Source organism: Coffea arabica, unplaced genomic scaffold (genome assembly GCF_036785885.1).
Source record: "Coffea arabica cultivar ET-39 unplaced genomic scaffold, Coffea Arabica ET-39 HiFi ptg000200l, whole genome shotgun sequence".
Taxonomy (NCBI): domain Eukaryota; kingdom Viridiplantae; phylum Streptophyta; class Magnoliopsida; order Gentianales; family Rubiaceae; genus Coffea; species Coffea arabica.
Genome location: NW_027266262.1, coordinates 6,225,845 through 6,237,040, shown reverse-complemented (window position 1 = coordinate 6,237,040; position 11,196 = coordinate 6,225,845).

Below are 11,196 nucleotides of genomic sequence, written 5' to 3'. Positions count from 1 at the left end.
TTATCCAAAAGTCAACTCTCATTAGGGGCCGTTTGGTGCGATTACGGCTCGATTTTCTCGCGCGTTTGGTTCACTAGTGCACTAAACCTCCAAGGCATATATATTCATGTAAATATTACCCACTCTTAATTGTCCCGAAATAAGGGTCTAAAGTCCCTCAATTGAAGTCGCGCGTGTGAAAACGCGTACCGTCAAATTTAACGCTATAACGCGAAACTTCCGAGAAATTCTTATAACGATAGCACTATTAACTATCACTTGAGTTTTTATTCATAAGATTACCTATTTTAGGACCATAGTACAAGTCTCCAATATTCCAAGCTTATCATGCTACTACGCGGATAAAATCTCCAAGTACTATTCACTATTTTTTACTAAACGCGCCCTAGGAAATTATTTTTTTGAACGAGTCACTTTAAAAATATAACGAAATTATATTACCATGTATTTAGGTCTAATATGACTAGAAAATATTCCTTGGGATAAAAATCCAATTAAATAATTTATTAAGCCAAAAATTAGGCATAAAATAATAGTTTTTACGGGTCCTCACACGAGAGGCCTAAAAGGGACACGTCTAAAAATGAACTCAAGGGACTTAAAATTCAAGTTCCCACGTTCAAAGGTAAAAGTGACCCTGAGGCTTATTTGGAATGGGAAGGCCGCATTGAGATGGTCTTCGACTGCTACGATTACAGCGAGGAACAAAAGGTTAAGGTAGCCACTATCGAGTTCACCGACTACGCACTAGTCTGGTGGGACCAAGTGAGGACTCATCGAAGGAGGATGGGAGAACCACGAGTCCGGACTTGGCGAGAACTCAAGGCTTTGATGTGCAAGAGATTTGTTCCTAGCTACTACAACCGCGATCTCCACTCCAAACTTCAAACCCTCACTCAAGGTAACATGAGTGTGGAGGACTACTACAAGGAGATCGAGATGGCCATGATGAGGGCGAATCTTCACGAAGATAGTGAAGCAACCATGGCAAGGTTTCTTAGAGGACTCAACCCTGATCTTTAAGAAGCCTTGGAGCTCCAACATTTTTTGGACATGCATGATCTTCTCGAACTCGCTATCAAGGCCGAGAGGGGAAAGAAATTGAGGTGAGGAGCCCGTATCTTCCAAACTTCCAGCTCGATCTCATGGAGGAGCACCCAACCACGGAGAATAGCCCACGAAGCTGGAAATTCGGCCATACTGACATCATCTGGCCGAATCCAAGGTAATGCTCCTACCCGAAATTCCAATTTTACCCCTAACAAAACTGTTGACGCACCCAGGTCTACTTCTAAGGCACCACTTGAGACTCCCAAGGCTAGGAGTAGGGACATCAGGTGCTTCAAGTGCCAAGGGTTTGGACACATCCAGTCTCAATGTCCAAACCAAAGGGTCATTTTGATCACTCACAATGGCGACATCGTGTCGGATGATGAAGATTGTGAGGAGATGCCGGGATTAACCAAAGGTGACTGCTTGGAGGATGACTCGGCTGAGGAAGAATGCTCTCCTACACAAGGGGAAATAGGCTGCTTGGTGGCACGACGCGTGCTAACCGCCCGGGTTAAGGAGGACGAGCAGTTGCAAAGGGAGAACTTATTTTACACTCGTTGTAAAGTAAGTGATAAGGTGTGTAGCCTCATCATTGACGGAGGGAGCTGCACCAATGTGGCGAGCTTACTCATGGTTGAAAGCTTGGGCCTTCCTACCATTAAACATCCATACCCATACCACTTCCAATGGCTTAGTGAAGAAGGAGAGGTACGTGTATACAAACAGGTACATATTTCTTTCTCAATTGGTCCCTACGTCGATGAGGTACTATGTGATGTTGTACCTATGCATGCAACCTATGTCATTTTAGGAAGACCTTGGCAGTTCGATAAACATGTCACATTTGATGGTAGGGCAAATAAGTACACTCTTTTGCACAATGGCAAACACATGGTTCTCACACCACTCACACCTGCACAAGTGTATGAGGACCAATTAAAATTGCAAAGGGAGAGTGACTTGGACCGTCAAAGAGAAAGCCAACGACGGTCGACCCTGGCACTTGCTCCACTTCCACATGTGAGCAATCGACCAAGGGTCAAGTGAGCACACCTAGTGTACCCCGTGATCATGCATTGAATAAACCAAACACTAGGGAGCAAAACATGATAATTAAGGCTAAGGATGTGCGCAAACTTGTAAATGCTGACCAACCTGTCTTACTCATGATTTGCAAGCATGTGCTACTAGACGTTGCTGAGCTCGATAAGGCATTGCCTTCGAGTATGGTTGCTCTTTTGCAGAAATTTGAGGATGTTTTCCCTGATGAGATCCCTGATGGCTTACCCCCCGTTTGCGGGATCGAACACCAAATGGATCTGATTCCTGGAGCACCATTACCCAACAAACCTGCTTACCGCATGGGTCCTGAGGAGACAAAAGAGCTTCAAAGGCAAGTCGACGGACTTCTGGGTAAGGGTTGGGTAAAAGAAAGCCTCAGTCCTTGCGCCGTGCCAGTAATACTCGTCCCCAAAAAGGATGGTACTTGGCGCATGTGCACAGACTGTAGGGCCGTTAATGCTATTACCGTTAAGTATCGTCATCCCATTCCTAGACTAGATGATATGCTTGATGAACTCGATGGAGCCATCATTTTCACTAAAATTGATTTAAGGAGTGGCTATCATCAAATAAGGATGAAAGAAGGCGATGAATGGAAGACGGCCTTCAAAATCAAACATGGTCTCTATGAGTGGTTAGTCATGCCTTTTGGGTTGACTAATGCCCCTAGCACGTTCATGCGATTAATGAACCATGTTTTGCGAAATTTCATTGATAAATTTGTCATTGTTTATTTTGATGATATTTTGATATATAGTTGAAGCGAGCAAGAGCTCATGGAGCATGTGAGATTAGTTCTTGAGACACTTCGAAAGGCGCGTTTATACGCTAACCTTAAGAAGTGCACCTTTTGTACCAACGAGCTTGTGTTCTTAGGCTATGTAGTGAGCTCACAAGGGATCAAAGTAAACGAATCCAAGATTGAGGCCATCAAGCAATGGCCCACCCTGAGGTGCGCTGTTTCCATGGATTGGCAGGCTTCTACCAGCGATTTGTCTGAGATTTCAACACCATTGCTGCTCCATTGACTGCCGTGACAAAGAAGAATGATAAATTCCATTGGAGAGAAGCCCAAGAACAGGCCTTCCTTACCCTCAAGGACAAACTCACACATGCACCAGTTTTAGCATTACCAAATTTTAACAAGACCTTTGAGATTGAATGTGATGTTTCTGGTGTAGGTATTGGCGCGGTTCTCATGCAAGACAAGAGGCCTTGTGCATTCTTTAGTGAGAAGCTGGGAGGTGCTGCCCTGAACTACCCCACGTATGACAAGGAGCTCTACGCACTTGTAAGAGCATTGAAGACTTGGCAACACTACCTCCGTCCTAGGGAGTTCGTGATACACACTGACCATGAATCATTGAAATTTCTCAAGGGGCAACCCAAGTTGAGCAAGCGCCATGCCAAATGGGTAAATTTCATCGACACCTTCTCTTATGTCATTAAATACAAAACTGGCAAAACGAATGTGGTAGCTGATGTTTTATCACGTAGACATTCCTTGCTTGCTGTGCTTGATGCTAAGTTGTTAGGATTTGAAATGCTTAAGGACCTCTATGCTCATGACACTGACTTCAGTGATATCTATGCATCTTGTATGAAGAGTTCACATGGAAAGTATTTCTTGCATAATGGGTTTTTGTTTTATGTGGATAAGCTATATGTGCCTAATTCTTCCATTCGTGATCTTTTGATTAGAGAGGCACACAGTGGTGGTCTCATGGGACATTTTGGAATTGTTAAGACTCTAGCCATGTTACAATAACACTTTTACTGGCCTCACATGCGTAGAGATGTGGAACGCATGGTCGGTAGATGTGCCACCTGTCACAAGGCAAAGTCTAAAACAAACCCATATGGCTTGTATACCCCGCTGCCCATCCCTCATTATCCTTGGGTTGACTTATCAATGGATTTTGTCTTGGGACTACCTAGGTTACCAAGGGGTAATGATTCCATCTTTGTAGTGGTTGATCGATTCTCTAAGATGGCTCATTTCATCCCCTGTCACAAAACCGATGATGCATCTCATATTGCTAATTTGTTCTTTAAAGAAATTGTCCGTCTGCATGGTATGCCTAAAACCATTGTTAGCGATAGAGATGTAAAGTTTTTGAGTTATTTCTGGAAGACTTTGTGGTCCAAACTGGGTACTAGATTATTGTTTTCAACCACAAGTCATCCACAAAGCGATGGACAAACTGAGGTTGTCAATCTTGGGAAGAGTGTTTGCCGCATGTGGAGTTTGCTTACAATCGCACTGTTCATAGTGCGACACACTACTCACCCTTTGAGATTGTGTATGGTTTTAATGTGAGGACTTGTAAACTTCCTTATATTTTTCTTAAAATTCCCTTACAAAGTTGGAATTTATTACTTTACAATAACTTTACTACACATTCACTTCCCCAATAGCTACAAATAATCATAGAAACAGGGGTTTCCTTTTTACTTTCATTGTTACGATAAATTAGGGTTTTTACGTCTTTTCGTAGTATGAGTAATCGGTACGGTATGTGATGCGGTGGAGCACGAGGCCCAAAGTGCACAAGTAGACCCTGTGAAAGTGCCCCAAGGCCCAGTGACACGAGCACGAGCTAAGAGATTCAAGGAGTCCCTCCAAGCCTTGGTACGTGCCATCCAAACCCAAGAGAAACCGGCCATTGAAGGAATTGAGTTGGAATATCCTTGCACGACTACTAAAATGCTGCTTACAATTGAAGATGCAAGTGTTCAAGCTCCAAACGGCGGGTTGAGCTGAAGTTAAGTACCGTCGCTGAGCCGTACGGGGATCTATAGTTAGTTGGGCTAGCTTTCGGTCAAGTGAAGGCCCAAGGGGCTGGCCGAACTTTCCTTGTTATTTTTCCAGTTTATTAGGTCTTAGTCACGGCTATTAATAGCCTCAAGCCGCATGTTACATTCAGTTTTTGAGAGTATTGAATAAAATTTCCAGAATTTCGTCCATTCCTTGTGGCAAATTCCCTTAGCTTGTAAAAGCTAAGTTGAACATCCTAGAGTTGATCCTAGGCTGTTCTTGACTTATCAATCAAGCACACATACTTGATTGTGGCGTCCTCTACCGTTAAATCTGTTCTTGAGTGGTCCAAGTTCGGGTTCAACTCCGTCAAATCTTCATCGTGTTCCTCTAGATCCGAAGTAGCTTCCGCGTCTCGTATCAGTATGTGTATTAAATTTAGTGATTGAGAGTGAGTTTTAGATGATATTAAATGTGTGATTAGAAGTGCTAACACTAAGTGAGTGAATCATACATTAAAACACTAGTATACGCGATTTAAGGAAAAACGGTTGGAACCGACGGGTACCGTTCTCTACCGATGGAATACACCACTTGACCACCACTTTATTACCTTAATCCCCTTGTTTTTACTTGACTAATCAGCCCTAAATTACCCCTTAATCTAGCCATCTTTGTTGACTAAGGAAAAGGAAAGAAAAGAAAAAAAATGAGATTGAATCCTAAGTGACAAGTGGCAACCATCCAATGGTTGTTTGACCAATTAATTTCCTATCATCTTATAACCAAATTAACCTCATTTCTTCACCATTTCTGGCTTGTTGGACGAAATTTTGAGGGGAGAAAAACACAAGAGAGAAAACTCCGACTTTCACCTTGAATCCATCTTGTTTGAGTGAAAAATCAAGAAACTAAACCGATTAATCCTTTCTTTGAGCACTTGGGAAGCTTGTTTGCTAAAACTTTACAAGGAGAGGTGGTGGATATCTCTTACAAGCATCTTAGTGAGGTATATTGGCTGTCCATCATCTTTATTTCCCTTAATCTTGCTTAAGTTGCTACACAACTCATATTCTTGGTTAATTGATAGCTATGCAAGTAGTTTTGATGATTATGGCGAATTTGTGAGTTAGGGTTTGACTTGTTCAGCTATATTTCTCCTTGTTTAGATAGAATATGATGTGAATAAGCTTAGATAAGGAGGTGAAGTAGTGTTTCAAGCTAGAATTGTGAGGATTAGCACTTGAATGCATGAATTCCAGTTTTTCGATTTTGTATTACCCTGTTCCGACCATGATCAATCGGCCATGATGGAGGCCGAACCAGCATTAGGTTAAAACATGAAAGTTGTATAAAATGATGTTTTATAGCTTGCTGTAAAATTTCAGCTCAATCCATACACTGTAACACATGAAATGACAAAATTACCCTTGCTGTCATAGGTATAGTTTTGTGGACAGTTTTGACATTTCCCCATTCTGGCTTCGTTTTCACCTTGATCCGTATTAAATCAGTAGTTGGTCAAAAAATAAAAGTTGTAGTCTTATGTTTTATATTTCCAACGCATCCAAAAACATCTCAATCAGACTTGTGTAGCCTGAGTTATTGTCATTTGAATCCAGTGCTGTTAACCAGCCTGACGGTGAAATTCTGGTTCTGTAATTTGTAGATTCGACCTGGATACACTGTGAACTGGGTTCAATTGTCTTCGTCAAAGTTGTAGCCCTTTGTCTTAGTTTCGAAATGGTTTAAATTTTACCCCAATCCAATAAGTGTAGCTTCGGTGGTGACCAATATGTTTAGAGACGTCAAACCTGACATTTTGTTCTTTGTCTTAAACCTTATTTCCGTCACTTTTCTAGCTTGGTTTTGTAATGGAATGACTTTTAGCCTATTAAACGGCTATTCTAATGAGATTATTTGTGTGTGATTTTGGGGATTGATTGAGGAAAATAATGAAGTCTTGAATGGCTGGAAAATAGGTAAATACAAAGGACGTGCTGCCCAAATTTGCACTCGAGGGCTAGGTAGATGTACTCGCGACTTGAGTAAGGGTTGAGGATGAAACTAACTTGAATCATCTAAGGTATCCAAGTCTTCTTGCTTAGGGGTATATAAGTTAGAATCTAGCCAAAACTTGTACCCTTGGAAAAATGAAATTTACGACTAATAGAAATACGTTTTCTTCGTTTCTTCGACTCAAATGGAAATTTCAAAGTTTTATGAGCGAGCATAAGTTTTACAAATATTTTACTCATGTCCTTTGGTTTAAATGTACTCTTTTCACTTCCAAAACTATACTTATACTTGTACTAGTAGTTATTTGGATTTTCTTTGGTTCACCTAAACTTTGGATGGTTTAACTATAATATTTTCTCTTGGTTATTATTAGGGTTCCTTGGTGATTGAGGGTATTGCCCGGAGGGTTACTTTGGACGTTATTTTGCGTAAATAGGTGAGTGTTCTTTGTACGTTATGTTTCTGTTGACTATGTGACTTGTTGTGGATGTTTGATTACCTGTTAAATGTTTTCAATGATTGCTGAAATTGAGTTTTGCTAGGCAAGTGTGTACTTTATCGAACTCGACCTAAATAAATGCAAAATTTTCAATGATTATTTGATTATACGCTAGTTGTGCATGAGTGTAAGCCTTGTGGCTGAACTGGACCCTTACCCTTTGTTGCCGGTCGACTCGAGCCAGAAGCGGACTCGGTCGGGCGATTTGGTGACCCTGGGTAAAAGTTTGGTATACTCGAGTATTACCATGTTGTCGAGTGGAGTCTGGCCAATGTCCAGAAGGGGGAAAGATGAAATGAATGAACGAGTGACAATGTCAATGGAGGGGTTTTCACTTACAAAATGCATTTTAAAATGATTGGAGGAATAAGAAAATGAAAGGTGAATGAAAGAACGAAAGGTTCCATGTGAGCATGTATCCTTTTAATGAATGTGTTATCAATGTTTTATATTGTTAATGTTTCCTGGATTACTTGTTATTACATGACTAATGTCCGTGTTTAAGTTGATTAGTGTCTGGAACCTCACTGAGCGTTTAGCTCATTCCGTTAGTTTTGTTTTCCTTAACAGGGGATGCGAGCAAGGACGAGAGATCTGTACAGACTAGCCTAGTCTAGTTCTTTTGAATTTTTGTAATGGTTCTCGCCCTAGCGCTTGGCAAGGGTTGGATGTATGAAGAATTGAGAACCTTTGTACATTTGGGTTTGTACTACTTTTGAGATTGAAATGTATATAAGTATACATTTTGAACTTGGAAAATGTTATTTCGTTTATTATTGAGGATTGTACCCTATGTTTGGAAGTGAGTGATGTAATTTATTTGAGAACTGTAGTGAGCCCCGGCGAGAGCTGGGCAGGCAGTCCGCTGAACCCTTTGGTTCGCCTTAGTGGAAGGCGGGGCTGTCACATTTAACCCCCTGACTCCTCTTGACTTGGCACCCTTACCTTCCTTTGAGCACACAAGCTTAGATGGGAAAAAGAAGGCTGATTTTGTGCGCAGGTTACACGAGGCCGGTCGGGCAAACATCGAGAGGCGTACTCAGCAATACATCTAGCAAGCTAACAAGCACCGTCGTAAGATGATTTTTGAGCCTGGAGATTGGGTCTGGTTGCATTTAAGGAAGGAACGATTCCCTAAGCAACGCCAGGGCAAACTGTCCCCAAGGGGAGATGGACCCTTTCGAGTACTCCAAAGAGTCAATAACAACGCCTACAAGCTGGAGCTGCCTGGGCAGTACAATGTTAGCGCGACCTTCAATGTCGCGGATTTGAGCCCATTCCTTGAGGATGACGATCCAGATTTGAGGGCAAATCCTTCTCAAGTGGAGGGGACTGATGTGTGCACGGACCTTGGCTCACGCAATGACCCAGTTCGAGTACCATTGGGCCCAGTCACACGTGCACGGGCTAAGGAATTCAAGGAGTCACTCCAAACCCTTGTGCGGAATGTTCAAGACCAACAAGGAGTTCATCGAGACATTGAAGGCTTGGAAGGTGATAACCCAGTTGTCTACACGATGATCCAAGCCCGTGAAGAGAGCCCGTGAAAAGCAAGTGGGCCATGGCCGATTAGGCCTTAATGTTAGGAGTCTTAAGTTTAGATTAGTCCTTTTGTTAACCATGGATTCGGTCCACCTTTTGTCTAAGGATGGCCGAACCACTAGGCCCTTTTTTATTGAGTCCATGGATCGGCCCACCTTGTCCAAGGAGTGGCCGACCATCTAGCTTCCCAATATTAGGGTTTCGGATATTAGGGTTTCTTTAGTCTTGCCTATATAAAGGCTTGCTTTGTAAGCATTAAGGGTAGACTCGATTGATTAATAAAATTGTCTTCTTTCGATTTTCTTCTTGTGAGAATTTCGTTCATTTACTTGCTTTTGGCAAGGGTTCTTGAGCAATCTCGTGTTGTCCTTGATTGTTCGTCCGACCTATCCACTTGGATATTCACCTCGATTGGAGTCGTCGTTCTATCACCTTAAACCAACTCGTGTCATCCGTGTTGATTTTAGGTCCCGCAATCCAGGCGTTGGACAACCTCACTAGATCCTTGAGCAAACGTGCTACGCGGCTCGAAACGTGTTGATCGAGGACCGTATCAGAAACAATTCAAGGATATGGGAGCTCTCAGGAGCTAATTTCCACTTGCTTTGCCAATGTACAATCAATTACCTCCCCGCGATGACACTCCATCAATCGGGTCGGTATTTAGTCCGTAGAAACTCCACTTACCCGTTCTCCATCCACCATACATACCCCACCGAGCCCGAACTTCCATAAAGGTACTACTATACGAGTAGGCCAAGCATGACCTCTCCAATAGATCAAGCTTTTAGTTTTTCTCATGGCTCACCAATCTTTCTGACCAAGCCCTTGCCGGCTCGAGTCGCGAGGTCGGCCGATAAGTTTGGCCGTCCCCCAGTTCAGTTGTGTATCGAGGAGATTCACTCCAACGATATGTATACAATTCAGTTAAAGGTCGAGGAGATTCACTCCAACGACATATGCAACCATAGCATATAATTCAGTTCAATTCAGTTCAGGCAATTTAATTTCATTCCATTTAAATGAGAACGAGTGCGATAAAGTACACACTCGACTCAGCAGTTATCAATTATTCAGTCCAATAGGAGCAATTCACATAATTGCAACAAAACGTGCACTTGACACTCACCTAGTCAAAATAAGAGTGGTGCACAATCAAGTATTTAGGCATCCCTTGTGAGATCCTCTTGAAGGTCTCCTTGAGTGGCTGAACAATTAATAATTGACTATCATACACCATTGTTTAAAAACCCCTAGTTAACAAGGGATTGTACACTTGTACAATCTATGAAAATATCATGAAAGAGAGCCTTAATTACTCGTAAATTGAGGCTCAAAAGTGGGGTTTAATAATACAAGAAAAAACTGATTTTCATCTTTGAAATCAAGTGTAAAACGGTCAAACAATATCGAAGGGTAAATGGAGAGTTTCCAACAACTCAATTCCCTTCAAGTTCAGAAATTCCAGATTTGAGGTGCAATCTTTGAAAATTCATATCTCACTCTCTGTAGGTCCAAAATTGGAAAACTTGGACCATTGGAAACTAGTTTCAAAGTACTAAAAGTTCCTAGAAGACAGTTTTTTAAGATTCAAAATGGAAGACACTCAAATTTTGGCCTAAAGGTGCTGACTTGGACTCCCAAGATAGTTTTAGCCTTAGTTTTCGGCGAACTTTGGAAATTCAGTAAAATTTACAGAAAATGAACTTGCCTCTGAAATTTGTACCTCAATTAGAATTCCGACCAAGGTTTAAAACACAACAAATGGAACTAAAATCGAAGTTTTGAGCATTGAGATATAGCAGCTCAAAGTTGGTCGCATTTTATAAACCGTTCAGTCATTTTCCAGATTTGAAAGGCTATCTTTGAAGTATTATTTGGCCATAGAAATGGCATTGAAAATGCACCAAATTTGGTACACTAAATCTTCCATATATGAACCATATCTCTACCAAATTTCACACAAAAAATCACATGGAAAGACAGTTAACAAAAAGACTGAAGTTTGCAAAATTTTCAAAACAAATCTGCCTTCTCACGTTTCCTTCCCTTTTAAAAGCTTTGTTCCACACAATCAACCTCAATTAATTCAAATATTGAAACCAATGTTCCATAAACATCTAATAAGCAATTTAGAAGTAATTTACATCAAGGTTTTTGAAATATAACTTCCCAAATTAGATTTGGCCATTCGGCCAAGAGAAAAGGAAAAGTTTTCCAGATTCAAAAAGCAAATTTGGGACATCATTTGTATATTGAAATG